The sequence below is a fragment of the Lissotriton vulgaris genome, chromosome 12, assembly GCF_964263255.1.
Source record: "Lissotriton vulgaris chromosome 12, aLisVul1.2, whole genome shotgun sequence".
Lineage (NCBI taxonomy): Eukaryota > Metazoa > Chordata > Amphibia > Caudata > Salamandridae > Lissotriton > Lissotriton vulgaris.
The window spans coordinates 553183243-553198902 of NC_141700.1; the positions used below are offsets into that span (position 1 = coordinate 553183243).

The window sequence follows — 15660 nt, forward strand, 5'->3', positions numbered from 1 at the left end:
AGGCACTAAACTGACCCAGTCCAAAAAGAAAGAAGCAGAGAACTAAATACTAAGGTTAAAAAGATGGGTTTTTAGCCCTTTCTTAAATCCTGCCAATGTAGTTGATGATCTCAAAGAGAGCGGCAAGGCATTCCAGGCCCGTGCTGTTTGGATCGAAATTGACTGACAGCCCAGTCTCGCATATCTGATTTTAGGCATAGACATCAGACGAAGATTGGCCGATCGAAGAGCACGATGAGGCGTGTAAAAGGAAAACCTCTTGTGCAAGTATTGTGGGCCTTGCTGGTGCAGGGCCCGAAAGGCCAAAACCAATGATTTAAACATAATGCGGTGCGCCACAGGGAGCCAGTGGAGCTCACGAAGATGGGCACGTGCACTAGTTCTTCGTGGAAGATGGAACAGAAGTCGCACGGCCGCGTTCTGAATGATCTGCATTCGCTTTATAAGGTATTTAGGGAGACCACTATAGAGAGCATTGGCATAATCAAGCCTTGACAGAATCAAAGCACGCAAAACAGTCTCCTTCGCCTCCCTATGGAGAAGTGGAAGGAATCGCTTGAGTGACTTTAGGGTCGCAAAACAGGTCGCAGTAAGTTTTTTTAGATGGGCTTCAAACTTAAGATCCTGTCCAAACCAGACCCCCAAGTTTTTGGCTGGGCCTCCATGATAGCTAGGACATGCAAAATCTGTCGGCCAAATAAGCTCTCTAAAATTGGCCGGAAAATTGCCATAGAATAGTAGCTCAGACTTGTCATCGTTGCATTTAAGCTGGGCTGAGACAAGCCAACGGAAGACATGGGTCAAACAAAAACAGACCGTCTGAGCGTCTAAGCAGTCCTTAGGCCAGGTGAACAACAGCTGCGTGTCGTCAGCGTATGACATTATTTTGGCTCCCCACTGCTCAGCCAGATAGATCAACGGAGTCAGGTAAACGTTGAACAGCAGTGGGCTCAACGTCGAGCCCTGTGGTACCCCGGTGGCGAGCTTCTTGGGTGATGAGGCAAAAGGAGGCAACCATACCTGCTGCGACCGCTCAGACAAAAACTAGGACAGCCAGGCCAGAACCGCACCGACAGCCCCACCTCTGCCAGCCTAGTCAGCAACTGGGCATGGGGCACCGTGTCGAAGGCGGCAGATAAGTCTAGCAAAACCAGGACCGCTCTGCCGCCTCCGTCAAGACACTCCCTAATGGCCTCTGAGACTTCCACTAGAGCCGTTTCAGTACTGAAAGCAGCCCTGAACCCTGATTGAGCCGGGTGCAGGGCGTGAGAGGACTCGATGAAAGTATTCAATTGCCTAAAAACTACTTTTTCAGTCACTTTCGCTAGTGCCGGGAGCAGTGATATCGGACGATAGCTGGAGGTAGACAGGGGGTCCAGGCTGGGTTTCTTCAACAGGGGAAGAAGCTTCGCCTGTTTCCAACAGAGAGGCACTGAGGCAGAAGCCAGAGACATGTTAACAACCTGGGTAACTTCCTGATACACCAGAGTAGCCGCTCCCCCCAAAACCCTAGCAGGGCACGGGTCAGAGGGTGAACCAGACTTTAGCGACTCCAAAATGGCCAGCACATCAGCTTGCTGAGCAGGCTCAAAGGTGGAAAGTTGGCTAACATGTTGCTTCGCATCCATAGCAATGTTAGGTGGCACTATGTAGCCTGACAAAACATAATATAAGCATTTAAAGTTGAAAAAAGAAATCAAACAGTCAGCACATTCACCAACAAGATTCTGCATGAGTGAAGGTGACACGACTATTCGGCATAGATCGCAGGATACATACAGAGGCGCAAGCAATGAGAGGAGCCATTTCAAAAGAACAGAGGAGTCTGCTTTATTTTGTTTTCAAAAAGGATCATAAAGCAGTAGATCGGATTCCACCTCACAGTAGTGATTTTGCGGGCACTTTAGTAAAAATTGCGGCATTTTTACAAAAGTGCCGATTTTGCGGGCACTTTTGCAAAAATTGCTGCACTTTAACAAAAGTGCCGATTTCGCGGCAAACCACGAAACCGCGAAATAGCGATTTCCTGGAGGATCTGATTATGCCCTCCTGCCCCAGATCATCTGTTCCTTCTTTTGACATACAAGCAGGAGCACTGGAGTAATGTGGAGCAAACATAACATAAAACACCTGACCTTCTGCCCCCCATCCTTGAACTATATCCTCGTCTCCAATTGAAAAGTGAATACCAGACCTCAAGCAAACCACCACCCCACCCTCTGAAACCTGCTAACCCCCATACAAACCCAGATATTAAATACGCACATCTGGTCTACAGCCACCCACCCCTCCCTGCTTTGTCATCCCGCGCCTTTGTTGCCCGAGCCATCCTCTTCACTCTCACTTTGAGAACTAGGAGCCAGCACCATGCTTTAGCAGTGGTATAACATAGGCCCCTGCAGCCCTGTTGTCGTGCGGGGGGCGAGCTCTAGTGGAGCCCCCTCAGGCAGTACCTCAGGTGAGCTCTTGATTGAGTCCAGAGGGGAGCCCCTCCATGTACCTTGCAGAGGGTCCTCCTTAAGTTTTGTTAAGCCACTGTGCTAAAGCCAACTGTCTGAGGCGCTTCTCACGCCAAGTTGTTTTCTCCTGTCAGGTCAGGTCTTGAGACCTGACCTGACGGAAAAGGAAGAGAGCCTTCAGAACAGACACAGCTGAGCTCACATTCAGTCTCCACCCTGAAGTGACCTGGGGAAGAGGTGGAAGGAAGTGTATGAGACTGCCAACTGCAATACCACTGCAAAGCTGTGATCTCAGGAGACCCGGGAAGCTGCGTTCTCACTTATGACACCCCAACAGCAGCTAACATCTTTGGTTTAGTACTACTGTGAAATCACTGCAGTGAATAACTGGATTATAATCCAGCTACTCGCCAGATCATGTTGACATCTGTCTTGCAGTCCCTTTCTTTTTTAAATCAAAGTACTTTTAACTCATATTTGAGCCTTTTTTTGTGTAGAAGTACTTTTCTGTTTAAGGGGCTTTTCTTGTGGGTATCTAAAACACTCTTCGCATCTAGAAATTGGAACCTGTTTTGAAGTTTTTTTATTGGGGACTCTTGTGATGCCAAAGCAGTAAAAATAATACTTGTGGTCTTATTTAGAGTTTAGAGGACAGGATACTCCCTCACAAATGGGTCCCATCTGCCATATCACACCTGCATTCCCCTCGACTCCAGAAAGACCTCTATGCCGGAATCAACAAAAAAACTCCTCCGCAAACTCCAGACCATCCAGAACGCTGCAGCCAGACTTCTCTTCAACATCCCACAACATGACCATATCACAGAACACCTCTGTGACCTCCACTGGCTCCCCGTTGAAAGGAGAATAACCTTCAAACTGCTACCGCGTGCCTACAAAGCCCTCCAAAACACCGGACCCCAATACCTCTACAAACAAATCTCCTTCCGCGCCCCAAGAGATAACTCCGCTCTGCCGACCTCGCACTAGCCACGGTCCCCCGCAACCAAAGGGCCAGAGCTGGTGGCAGATTCATCTCTTACCTGGCGGCCAAGACCTGGAACGAACTCCCCCTCCTCATCCAACAAAGCCCGACACTGCACCAATTCAGAAAGTACCTCAAAACCTGGCTCATCGAAAGAACTATGGAACTGCTTGCACCCCAACCCCACCTCCTTGAGACCCTCACAGGTGAGTAGTGTGCTTTAAACCCCCTGATTGTTTGATTGATTGATTATAGTCTATGGTACCTGTAATTTGGTGAGCAGAAAATTAGTCACAGTTTGACGGAGTATCCAGTCCGCCAAACTCTAAACAAGTTTTTGATACTGTGTCATTTGAGGAATGAATAACAGGACTTTGCTAACTTTTTGTTAATCATGTCCCATCTCCCACAACCCCACCCCACAACTGCTTAGAGCTAGGTATTGATTAGCTTCTGAGCAAAAAGAGCAGGTGTTTAACTGCTGCTGATCGATTGCAGGACACTTGTTCAGAGTACTTGTGTTCTATAGCTGTACGTTCCCATACAATTTCTCCACCTGCAGCAGGCTGTAGGTGTGGACTGAAACATGTATGTGTCTATCAAACACAACAGAAGTACTCTGACTGCTGAGTAACACAGTTGGTCCTACTAAGTACATAGGCCTCAATTTCACCTATTCTTTGGATTTGAAAACAGATTATATAAATAGCATCAGCGCATTGAGCAATTCAATTAATTTAATTTCCTATGTCCATACTACCCTGAATGTGCTCGATTTCGGAAGCTAAGCAGGGCCTGGCCTCGTTAGTACTTGGATGGGAGACCGCCTGGGAATATCAGGTGCCCTAAACTTCTAAAAAGAAAAAGATTCTGCCCTTTTTTTTAAATTTCATTTATTTATAAAGAAACCAGCATCAAGGTTACAATGTGCGTGGCCCTTAACTTTCCAATCCAAAACTGAAAGACAATGAAGAAAACCTTTGCCCTAAGACAGGACAGAGAACCTCCAGTTAAGGCTTTTCTTCTGCCGGATGGCGGGGTGATGCTGCAAGTTGCTACTGATGGGCTGCACGGCCCTAGCTCTGGTTTCAGACACCCCTCTCATGGCTAGCCCCAGCAGTCCGGGAGCAGGGGCGTGTTGAGGCAGAGAGCCAGGCTGGTGACATTAAGAGCCCTGGACCCAGGCAGTACTCAGACCCTCACCTCATTATCTCTTCTATACACACAGAGGGGCGGGGCATAAACATTATTTGCATATGAGGGCTTGTCCTTGATTTTAAAAAAGGAGACTTGCAGACAGAGCTTCAAGGAAAAGAACTTGCCTCCCCAGAGTTCGGACCGGAGCAGGAGAGTGGGTGAGCATCAGCTGCTGAGCGGTAGTGTCTACAGCCCCTGGCACTTAGAGAGGTGGTTAGAGGCCAGTGCGAAGCGAGGCTAGGCACTTAGTAAAAATCCCAGGCTGCTCGTCTGCATCTGCCGGCCCCTAAAGAAGGGAGGTCCCAGCCTCTGCGCAAGTGAAAAAGAATAAGTGCAAGATAGGTTTGTGATTGGCTATCTGCAGGAAGCTTTCAACGGAGGGCAGTTGTTGAAGGGAAGTGTGCAAATATGCTTGAGGATAACCTCCATCAAGCATGCGTGCTGTGACATCACACGAGGACTGTAACGGCAGCCTCCAATGCCTACAGCCATACCACTCTGAATGCACCGATCTCAGAATCTAAGCAGGGTCGGGCCAGGTTAGTACTTGGATGCGAGACCGCCTGGGAATACCAGGTGCTGTAGGCATTTTGCCTCTCGCTCACACCAGGTGGTGCTCGTCCGTCCCACAATCACACAGAGCCTTCCTCGCTAATGGCACCTTAAAAAAAGATTCTGCTCTTTTCTCTCCTTCTTTTTATTAATAAATAAACCGCTATCAAGTTTACAATATACGTGGCCCTTAACTTTCCACTTCAAAACTGAAAGACAATGAAGAAAATCTTTGCCCTAAGACAAGACAGAGGACCAACAGTTAAGACTTTTCTTCTGATGGTCGGAGGGGGGCTGGTGTAAGCTGCTGCTGATGGGCTGCAGCGACCCCAGCTCCGGTTCCAGGAGTCTTCTCTTGGCTGTCCCCAGCAGCCCGGGAGCAGGGGGGTGCAGAGGCAGAGAGCCAGGCAGTACTCAGACCCTCGCATCACTCTCTCTTCTATACGCACAGACTTGAACACTCAGTACACACCAATGTTCTCCGAGCAGGAATGCGTCCCGCTCTCAGGGCGGGACAAGAAGTCCTCCATTGTCCCAGCTGCTTGGAATGTGAAAGCTGGCATGGCGTGGCACTGAATGTAAGCAAAGCACGTTGTGTTGTGGTGCATGAAGGAGGAGAAACTCAATGAAGAAAATAGTGCTTACAAGTCACGTACCGTGTAACAACCGAAGTAAAGGGGCCAGTGAGCATGGGAGGCTACAAATGAAGACAAGGCGGTACTAAGGAGGGACTAAGAAACAGATTACTTAATCAAACTGAGGAAAATTAAATTTTGGCCATGTTGTGTTCCCTAGCGCGTACCCCACCGGCTCCATGTACCAGCTTAAAGTGCATGTAACTTCCCTCCTGTGCCAGCTATGAAGACGCAAATACATTTGCGTCCACCGTTAACTTGTCCTCTTTCAGATCCACCTTGAATGGATTATGTAGTCCGTTCCTAAGTATGCTATGCCACCGTCTTTTTGTAGTACACTTTTCATGTATTCCTGCTCTAGCAAGAGTAGGCCCTGAATTCCTGCCATCTGAACCTCTTTTGTGGCTCCTGACTCTGCCCAGGCTACCTCTGTACCCGTGAACTCTGTCCTACTTTCAGCGCGGCCCCTCGCGCTCAGCTCCAGCCTGCTTTCTGCCAAGACTGACTATAACCTTCGAGTTATCTGTTCCGCTCCTCGAGAATGCATTCCTGCCTACTAGATCCTGTAAACATCCTCTCCAGCTGCAGAGCCAAAAGGCCGACCTGTCTTAATACAAGTAATTCATAGCCTCTGTTGCCATGCTTCCATGGAAGGCCCCGTGCCCCACGCTTCACATGTAGACACTTAGGCGCTTATACACGCATCCACAGTTAGCATAGAACAGCTTCTGCCCTAGAGACCTTTCCGCCCAGATAGTATAGTTCCTAAACACCAGATATCAGATATGATAGAAGTACAAGTTGATCTGACATGCCAGACTTCTGTCTCTTTCCGTCAGTGTAAATGTCAAGTCCCCTGCACCCCGTCAATCACACGTCATGCAGCTGCGCGCGCATCCAAGCTTCCGATTTCTGCTGACATTGCAACATTCTGTTAGCACCACCCCTTGGTGCCACCCACTTGCGTCACTTATCAGTGACGTTTCTAGCACACACCTCTGGTTCACGCCTAGTTTACGCCTCTTGATGATGTACTAGTACCACGTGTATACTGTTATCTTGTCTTCTCTCAGCTGTTACGCCTCTTACATTGATTCTTATGGTATAAATCAAGTATATAAGCTATGTACTGTCAATAAACGAGAGCGCTCATCTATCCCTTCTGGCACCCCTGTGGTGGTCAGAACATGATATCCTGATTCCTTTATAAGGAATAAAACCCTTAGAAACTCTAACACCACGGACTCTGTCTTTTTTCATTCCGATTGAGTTATTATTGATTAAGTACTTACCTGCATAGAAATTAAGAGAGTAAATTAATTATTTACGTCATTTTGGCGCCCGAATAGGGACCCCTCCCCCACCTCACGCGCCGGTTGGCGCGTTGCAAGCTGTGTCCCCTGCCATCAGTTAGATGGAACACACGTGTACTGGCAGGATTTCCTGCATCTCCCTCTGACCCACGGAGGTGACGAAGACTGCGATCAGTGCCCAGACGAGGCGGTGAGGAGTGCGGAGGATCCCGACCAGAGCCTAGCCGAAAGAAGCAAGGTCCGAGGTGTGAAGAGGCCCACCAGTTTTCCGAAGTTTTCCGAAGTTTTCCGAAATTTTCCGAAGTTTTCCGAAGCTCCGAGTCGAGTCCAGTCGAGTTTTCCGAGGCCTTCTGTTTCCGTGCTTCCCGGTGAGTACCATTGCTGGGTCGTATCTAGACGGGTTTGGGTACGCAAGTCCGGTCTGCACTGTTTTTAGGCAGTGTATCTGTACTGTTTAGCAGTATATCAAGTATTCCGAATTTCTGCACTGTTACAGCAGTGTATCCGTACTGTTGAGCAGTACATCTAGTATAAGGGGGTAGTCATCTATGTCTTCAACGTGTTTATGTGCTTAATATTGTGGTATGAATGTGACTGTTTAAATGTGTAGTATTGTGTTTCTTGTATCAACTAGCTGTGAACTCGTATTAAGGAATAAAGATCTAGCATTCAGTAATAAGTAAGCAAGATGCCGTTCTTCAACAAGTTAAAACAGATAGGAACTAGGAAAGGGTTACTGGAGGAAGAAATTCCTATCCCTCCTAGGGACACTCCAGGCAATTTTATGTACCAGAAGCATGGCATAGATGCCATATTATATCTAGACTTATGGGCCGATTACACCAAACACCTAGACGAAAGACACAGATGGCCTGTTACCGGAACGTGGGATGCCGAGTGCATCATGAGGGTAGAAGAAGCATTATGGAAAAAGAAAGCTAGACAATCTCAGAAGGACGCCATAGAATTTTGGCGTAAGGAATCACGTAAGCGTGCTGACAAAGCACTCCGTAGAGAAGACAGACTTAAGGAATCAGATAAAGAGCAAGAAAACGAATTAGTTACTGAAGGGATCCGAGTAAAAACAGAACGAATAGACCGTGCCCGAAATAATCTTGTAAACGGTATGTATCTTGCAGCAGATGGCACGTCTGAAGCCCAATCAGAAACACCGAAAAACTTACCGACACCATTAGTTCCAACTAAAGTAATGCATAAAACTACTAAAGACATATTCCTAAATTCATATCTAGAGGATGTAGCACCAGCTTATACCAATCTGCCTGTTCGTGCCCTGCCTACTGACAGGGATGGGGGTGGCACTGCGCCCCCAGATAATGTTCCGCCGGTACCACGACAGACTCCCCCTGTTCCGCTAGCTCCGCCACTTCCCGCACTCAAAACAGACCTACCGAAACCAGTCCTACCTGATCTTACTAAACGACAAACTCAGACTCAGATCCAGACTCCGCGGAGAGATAATGCCCAAGCATCCGCCTCAGGAGGTGCGACAGCGGGTCTACAGACCCCGCCACCGACACACAGATTAAATTTAAGGGATACGCAGAATCCTTTCCAGTCTCCCCACTTTTCCCGGCTTGACGCATTTAAAGAGAAGATGTCAGTTTGCAGATATGATCCAGTACCCGGAAAAGACGATTTAATGATATTAGCATCACTCCGATTAAGATCTGCCACCGATAACTTGCTATGCTATGTAGGAATGCAGGAACTTCTCGACAGACTATATAAGTTTATACAGACAGGGAAAGACCCCGACAGTGTCAAAGATGCCATGCATAAACAGAAAGTTGACATTCAAGCACAGATATTACGATTTTTCATAAATTGTGTAATAAGAGAACGAGACAGGCCCGGGACAGATCAAAGTGAATTAGACGCATTAAACAAGTGGGGTCAAAATATAGCCGAAGGAAAGCATGATAGAGGGAATTGCATAGCCAGTATGTCCCAGAAAATTAGAAAGGCAGTATTGACTGCACACCAGGAAGAGAATGATAAAGCTTCCTCCGAGGAGGAAGAAGACCATGAAGCACCAGGAAGGTCTACAGATACTATAGCGTACGTAGGTAAGGGAAGTTACCTTAGGAAAGGCATCCGTCCGGAGAGCAAGAGAGTTCTTTTCTCTGCTTTAACCAATCCGAATTCTTCTGAACATCAGTTCCAGGAAACTGATAAAAGGCTTCGAGACCGAGTGGGGTACCATGTACTCAATTCTATGGATGAACAGGAACTAGCCCGGTCGGCCGTGTTATGGGCCGAAAACCCAGACATGTATAATGATGACACATTAGTACAGACATTCTTGAACCTTTCCCCGGAAGAGCAGAAAATAGCAGGTGTATACATGATTCAGCACCTCCTCATCAAGTTCAGAAACCATCATTCTGATCCAGGCCCCTTACACGAGACATTAGAAGCACTACTCATGGATAGATGGAGAGGTTTTAGTACCAAATTAATACAAATAATTCTAGAACAACGACATAAATATAACACCTTCATAAGTCCCGAATATGTTCCCGCCCCGCCTCCAGAAAGGAAAACGTACCACATGCAATGCGGTGGCGGCATTGAAAGTCAGAACCCCTTACGAGAAGTACACCCAGTTATGGGTACGGACCAACGTTTGAAGCGTGTGTATGTTCACACACCACTGACTAAGTTAGAACTATTAGAAATGAAGAAATTAGTTCCGTGCCATGATAAAGATCCTGCAGGTTTTCATAGAGAGCTTAAAGACATGTTGCTGATGGGAGATTACACGTATGATGATATTATGAAAATGTTAAAAGTACTGTTGCCCACGGGCATTTACGAGAAATTAAAGGAAAAGGATTGGGAGGTGGGAGAGTCAAAGATAGCATGGGCAGAAATAGAAGACGAAGAAAGCAAACGAGTCCCAGGGGTAGGCCTTGGGGATAAGACTAAAGCATTACCAGGTTTAATCGTACAGGTTTTGCCAAGATTATTGACAACTAGAAAGGAAGATTGGGACGCAATCTCGTCCTGTAAACAGAAACAAGATGAAGATACTAGTGACTTTTATTCAAGATTCGAGAAATGTTTCATCATAAATAGTGGCCTAAAAGTTAGCAGTGAGTCATATCCACACCTTTTTGTAACAAAATTAGTAGAGAATGCCCTACCATTAGTCAAAAATAGAGTATACAAAGTTGAAAGTACTTGGCAAGCAAACACGCCATCCCAGATGTTACAAATGTTACAATATCACCAGAATAGAATTAGGGAAGAACAAGATCAGGAACAGAAACGTATGAAAGACACGAAAATGAAAATGTTAGTAGCTCAGACGATTCCAGCCGACGGTCATAGAAAAGGTGGGGCCCAGACCAATCATTCTGCCGCTCCCGTTAAAGGGACATGTAATTATTGCAAGCAGCCAGGTCACTACGTACATGAATGTCCAGTCCTGAAACACAACATCGAGACAGGTAAAACTAAAGAAAGACCGCGTCCGCCTAGACACGAACAGGGTCATCAACAGACCTCACAGAATGAACAGCCAATGCAGAATACACAGCACATGCATGATCAGTCCCACACAGTACAGACAGTAGCAGTACCGCAGCCACAACATGCCCAGACACAGCCCATTGCCGCAACTCGGCAAGTATCACAACAGATGTACCAGTATGCCCAGTCGGCATATCCAGATTATCCCCGTTATACATGAAACAGCCTAGGGAGGGAAAGTGATTTGCCTCTTATTGAAATTCCTGTAGATCAAGAAGGTCCTTATGTACACAGTCACGTATTAGGAAAAGACAGAAAATTTTTAATTGACACAGGGGCAAGTCGCACTACAATAAGTCACAATGAAGTCCCAGGGGCACCCCTCTCAGGCTCACAGAATGTTTCCCTTGGTTTTTCAGGACAGCCTATTGTAAACGAAGTATCAGAACCAGTACCACTAGCTGTGGGTCCATTATCTCGAGTTACAGATTTGTTACTTACGAAATCATGTCCAGAAAATCTGTTAGGAATTAAAACACTGAAAGCTCTAGGAGCTATAATATGCTGTTCCCCGGAGGGAGTCAGACTCTTTCTTCGGGATTTCAAGGGTCATTATGTTTTACGTGATTTTGATGTCAGATTGAAAAATGTACCAGATCACTTATGGGCAAAAGGCCCGGCTGATGTAGGTTGTATGCATATCACTCCATATCGTGTCACACTCAAGACAGGAGTTGTTTTACCCAGAATCAGACAATACAAGTTACCACCCGATGCTGTAGTGGCTTTACTGAAAATAATTGAAGAGCTTATTGCCCAGGGAGTGGTTGTAGAGACCGACTCCAATATCTGTAATTCACCCATCATTCCAATTCTTAAACGTACAGACCGCAATGCACCGCCAGTATATCGGCTGGTGATTGATCTTCGAGAGCTGAATAAATGTATTGTACCACAGTATCCTGTGGTCCCCGATATCTCCTCCCTATTGACTGCTATTGATTCAGAAGCAACGTTCTTTACTGTAATAGATCTCAAGAACGCTTTCTTCAGTGTACCTATTGACCCGGAGAGCCAATATCTCTTCGGATTCAGTTTAAATGGACGAAGTTTCAAATTTTCCCGCGCACCTCAAGGATTTACAGAAAGCCCCAGCATCTATAGTCAAGCACTGAAAAGACAACTAGATTGTATCCAAATGCCAGTTAACACCGCTTTACTGCAATACGTCGATGATCTACTGATCACCGCACGAAGTGAGCCCGAATGTGAACAAGCATCTCTGACAGTTTTGTATTTCCTGGCCGACAAGGGACACAAGGTGTCCCCTTCGAAGCTACAATTCTGTGTTCAGCAAGTTGTGTACTTGGGTCACTTGCTGTCCAAAGTGGGGAGACAGCTCACTCCCGATCGCATTCAGTTAATTATAAATATGCCGCGACCCCAGACACAAAAGGAAGTGCGGGCCTTCATAGGCCTCACCTCGTACTGCAGACAATGGATTCCTCAATATGCATTTCTAGCTAAACCACTCATTCAGTTAACGACGCAGGAGGCTGCAACTTCCATTGCCCTCCCTTGGACTCAGGAACACACACAAGCCTTTGAGGAATTAAAGAAAGCTTTATGCCAAGCACCAGTTTTAGCGACACCATGTTACAGCAAACCGTTTACACTTTTTGTTACAGAACGTGACGGTACAGCATTGTCTGTCCTCACTCAAGATCAAGCAGGTTCACATAAGCCTTGCGCTTATTTTTCAAGTACATTGGATTCAGTAGCACAGGCACTCCCTGCATGTTTAAAGTCAGTAGCAGCAACAGCGTTAGCAATCAGACAAAGCGACTCAATTGTTTTAGGTCATCAGTTAACAGTACAAGTTCCACATTCTGTAGAGGTTCTGTTAAACAGAACCCAGACTCAGCACTTGACTATAGCACGACTTACAGGTTACGAATTGACATTATTCCAGCCACACATAGAAATCAGACGCTGCAGTATCCTGAACCCAGCAACATTGTTACCTACAGTTATGACAGATCCAGCTCCACATGATTGTATAGAGATCATTAATGCAGTAACCAAGCCCAGACGAGATTTAGCAGATGTTCCATTGACAAATCCAGACCTGACACTTTATGTAGATGGTTCATGCATGAGAACAAGTACAGGAGAGTTAGTGGCCGCGTATGCCGTGACCACTGAAACCGAAGTTAAAGAAACACATCGTATTGATACACTGTCTGCTCAAGCGGCAGAGCTCATCGCTCTGACCCGAGCCTGTATTCTAGCCAAGAACAGAAATGTTAACATATACACAGATTCCCGTTATGCGTTCGGAGTCGTACACGACTTCGGCATGCTGTGGCAAGAAAGAGGTTTTCTGACCTCTCATGGTGCCAAGATACAACATGGTCCTCTCATTCAAGCACTATTAGAAGCAATACATCTGCCTTCAGCCATATCCGTCATGAAGTGTAAAGCACATACTAAAGCCACAGATTCTGTTTCCCAGGGTAACGACCTGGCAGATCAGACAGCAAAACATACAGCACTGACCGACACTCAGATAAATGATACGACAAAAACAACAGATCCGACAAACTGTATGACAGTCAGGGATCCCACACTAGATGTTATCGACATTCAGACACATGCTACTCCAGAAGAAATGAAGAAATGGATCGAACTAGGAGGGATCCAGACAGATCAAGGTTGGATGACGAAGGGAAAATCTACATGGTTTCTCCCTGACTCTATGGTTCAAGTCATGATAAATACAGCACATAGTCCTGCCCATCTAGGAGAGAAAGCAATGTTAGACAGTTTGCAAAATCTCTGGAACAATAAACACTTACGAGCAGCCGCAAAACAGAAAGTGCGTACTTGCATGATCTGTTGTCAGTTCAATCCAGGTAAAAGCGTCCCTGTAGAGCAAGGTGGATTTCATCCTCCCGATCACCCTTTTGAAGTCCTCCAGATGGATTATATCCAGATGGACCGTTGTCGAGGATTTAAATATGTTCTCGTAGTTGTCTGTGCTCTGTCCCGCTGGACCGAAGCATACCCAGTCCCAGATTACACTGCTCCGACCACTGCCAAACAGTTGGTTCGTGAATTTTTCCCACGATACGGCCTGCCTCGGGTCGTGTACTCAGATAACGGTCAGCCATTCTCGTCTGCCTTAATGAAAGAAGTTTCCTTATTACTGGGATACCAGTGGAAGTTCCATTGTGTCCGACACCCAGAAGCCGCAGGCCTTGTTGAGAGGCATAACCAGACATTAAAGATCCGCCTTGCCAAAATATGTCAGGAAAAAGGGGTCGACTGGATAGTCGCCCTGCCAGTGGCACTATTCTATATGAGAATGGTCGCCCATTCGAGATCAGGGCTATCTCCGTACGAGGTGGTCTTTGGAAGACCGCCGAATATGTGGGGGACGCCCATTCCTAAAAAGATTACTGATGTTGATTCTAATATGTTGACAGATTACCTTGCCTCCTTGATGTCTGCACTCCAATCATGTCGTTCACAGGTTGCCGCAGCCTTCCCTGACAACACTGATGTTAAGCCACATGACGTCCGTCCCGGTGATACTGTCCTCGTCCGCAACTTCGACAGGAAAAGTCCGTTGGAGCCCCGCTGGAAGTCTCCGAAGACCGTTCTTCTAACAACAAGGACGGCGGTGAAAATCGAGGGAAGAAAGGGGTGGGTACACACGAGTCATATCAAGAAATTTGCTGGACTGAAACCTGACCCAGACTCGTCCACCCCCACCAAAGACTGTGTTACCAAAGACTTTACCGAATCGCAACGAGAAAAGACTCCTCAAGAACAATATCGCATGAAATTACGATCTAGCAAGTCAGACAGTTTAATTGTTTAAGTCCTCCCCTAGGTGAATCGGTTAAATAGTTTCTGACATGTATCCCCTAGATCGAGATAGAGAGAGAGAAGCAAAGAAACGTACATATTGCAAATCACTTCGTAGTCACTGTATAGTGACACTAATAATCATGTTTATTCTCAGTGTTTTAATTATTATTGCTAGTATCTTATTACCTATCTACTATCCTATTTTCAAGCGTGAACAATCTGCTTACAATGTTTCTGCTGAACACACTTTTAGTGAGTTACCTCCTCATGAGCTTTCCTACAGACTTGCGCTGCGCAACAATACATTCATTAGTATGTTACATCATTCTCATCAAACTAACAATGCTACAAATTGCTGGATATGTGGCCGACTCCCTCCCTACCAGAATTACAAGGGAGCTCTGCCCCTCTTTCCGTATCCCTTCTCTCACAATGGCTCCTGTGGAGCATGGTTCAGAATAATTAATTCTTTAGATCCCGACATTGCTGTTTTCGATGGGGGTTGGGTTTGGGGAAACCTGAACTTGGTCCTACTAGACGTCTGTTACCCAGATAAGGAGGGACTTCCCACTAGAATAGGAACTGATCTAGAAAATGAAGTATATGGATTAGGTAATTATACAATTAGCCTTATGATTCTTACTGTCGAATCCGAAGCCACACCAGTTCTACCTATTATGTCAGTACTGCCAGTCACTGGTGAATTATGTATCAAGAAGAAAGGTTCAGTACACTTAGGTCATAGTAAATGCACTACTGTGGTCGAATTCAGTGATCATGGAAAGTCATCTTTCAAAGCTGTCAGTCATTCTTACTTTGTTTGTGGTCATACCGCATACATACGTCTACCTCCAGATTGGGATGGTACCTGTTACATTGCATTCCTCCTGCCACCAGTTTTTCTAGCTCCTCCTGATTACCATAGAAATAGCAATCTAGTAAAGAATAGACCCAGAAGAGATGTCCCACTTGTCGACTACACAGAAACGGCATGGGAACAGTACACCGATTTTAATAAAGGATTCTTTTTCTTTCTAGGACCTGTCCAGAATAGTAAATTAATACGCAGATTAACTAGAACACTTGAAGCAGTAGTAAATGAAACTGCCTACGCCCTAGGTAACTTAACAGAAGAGCAGTCCGCT

General features: G+C 46.1%; 1 pseudogene; it reads left to right on the top strand.

Annotated features, from left to right (window-relative positions):
• The first annotated feature begins 5121 nt into the window (after nucleotides 1–5121).
• LOC147677720 (5S ribosomal RNA) lies at nucleotides 5122–5229 on the top strand (annotated as a pseudogene).
• The last annotated feature ends 10431 nt before the right edge of the window (nucleotides 5230–15660 follow it).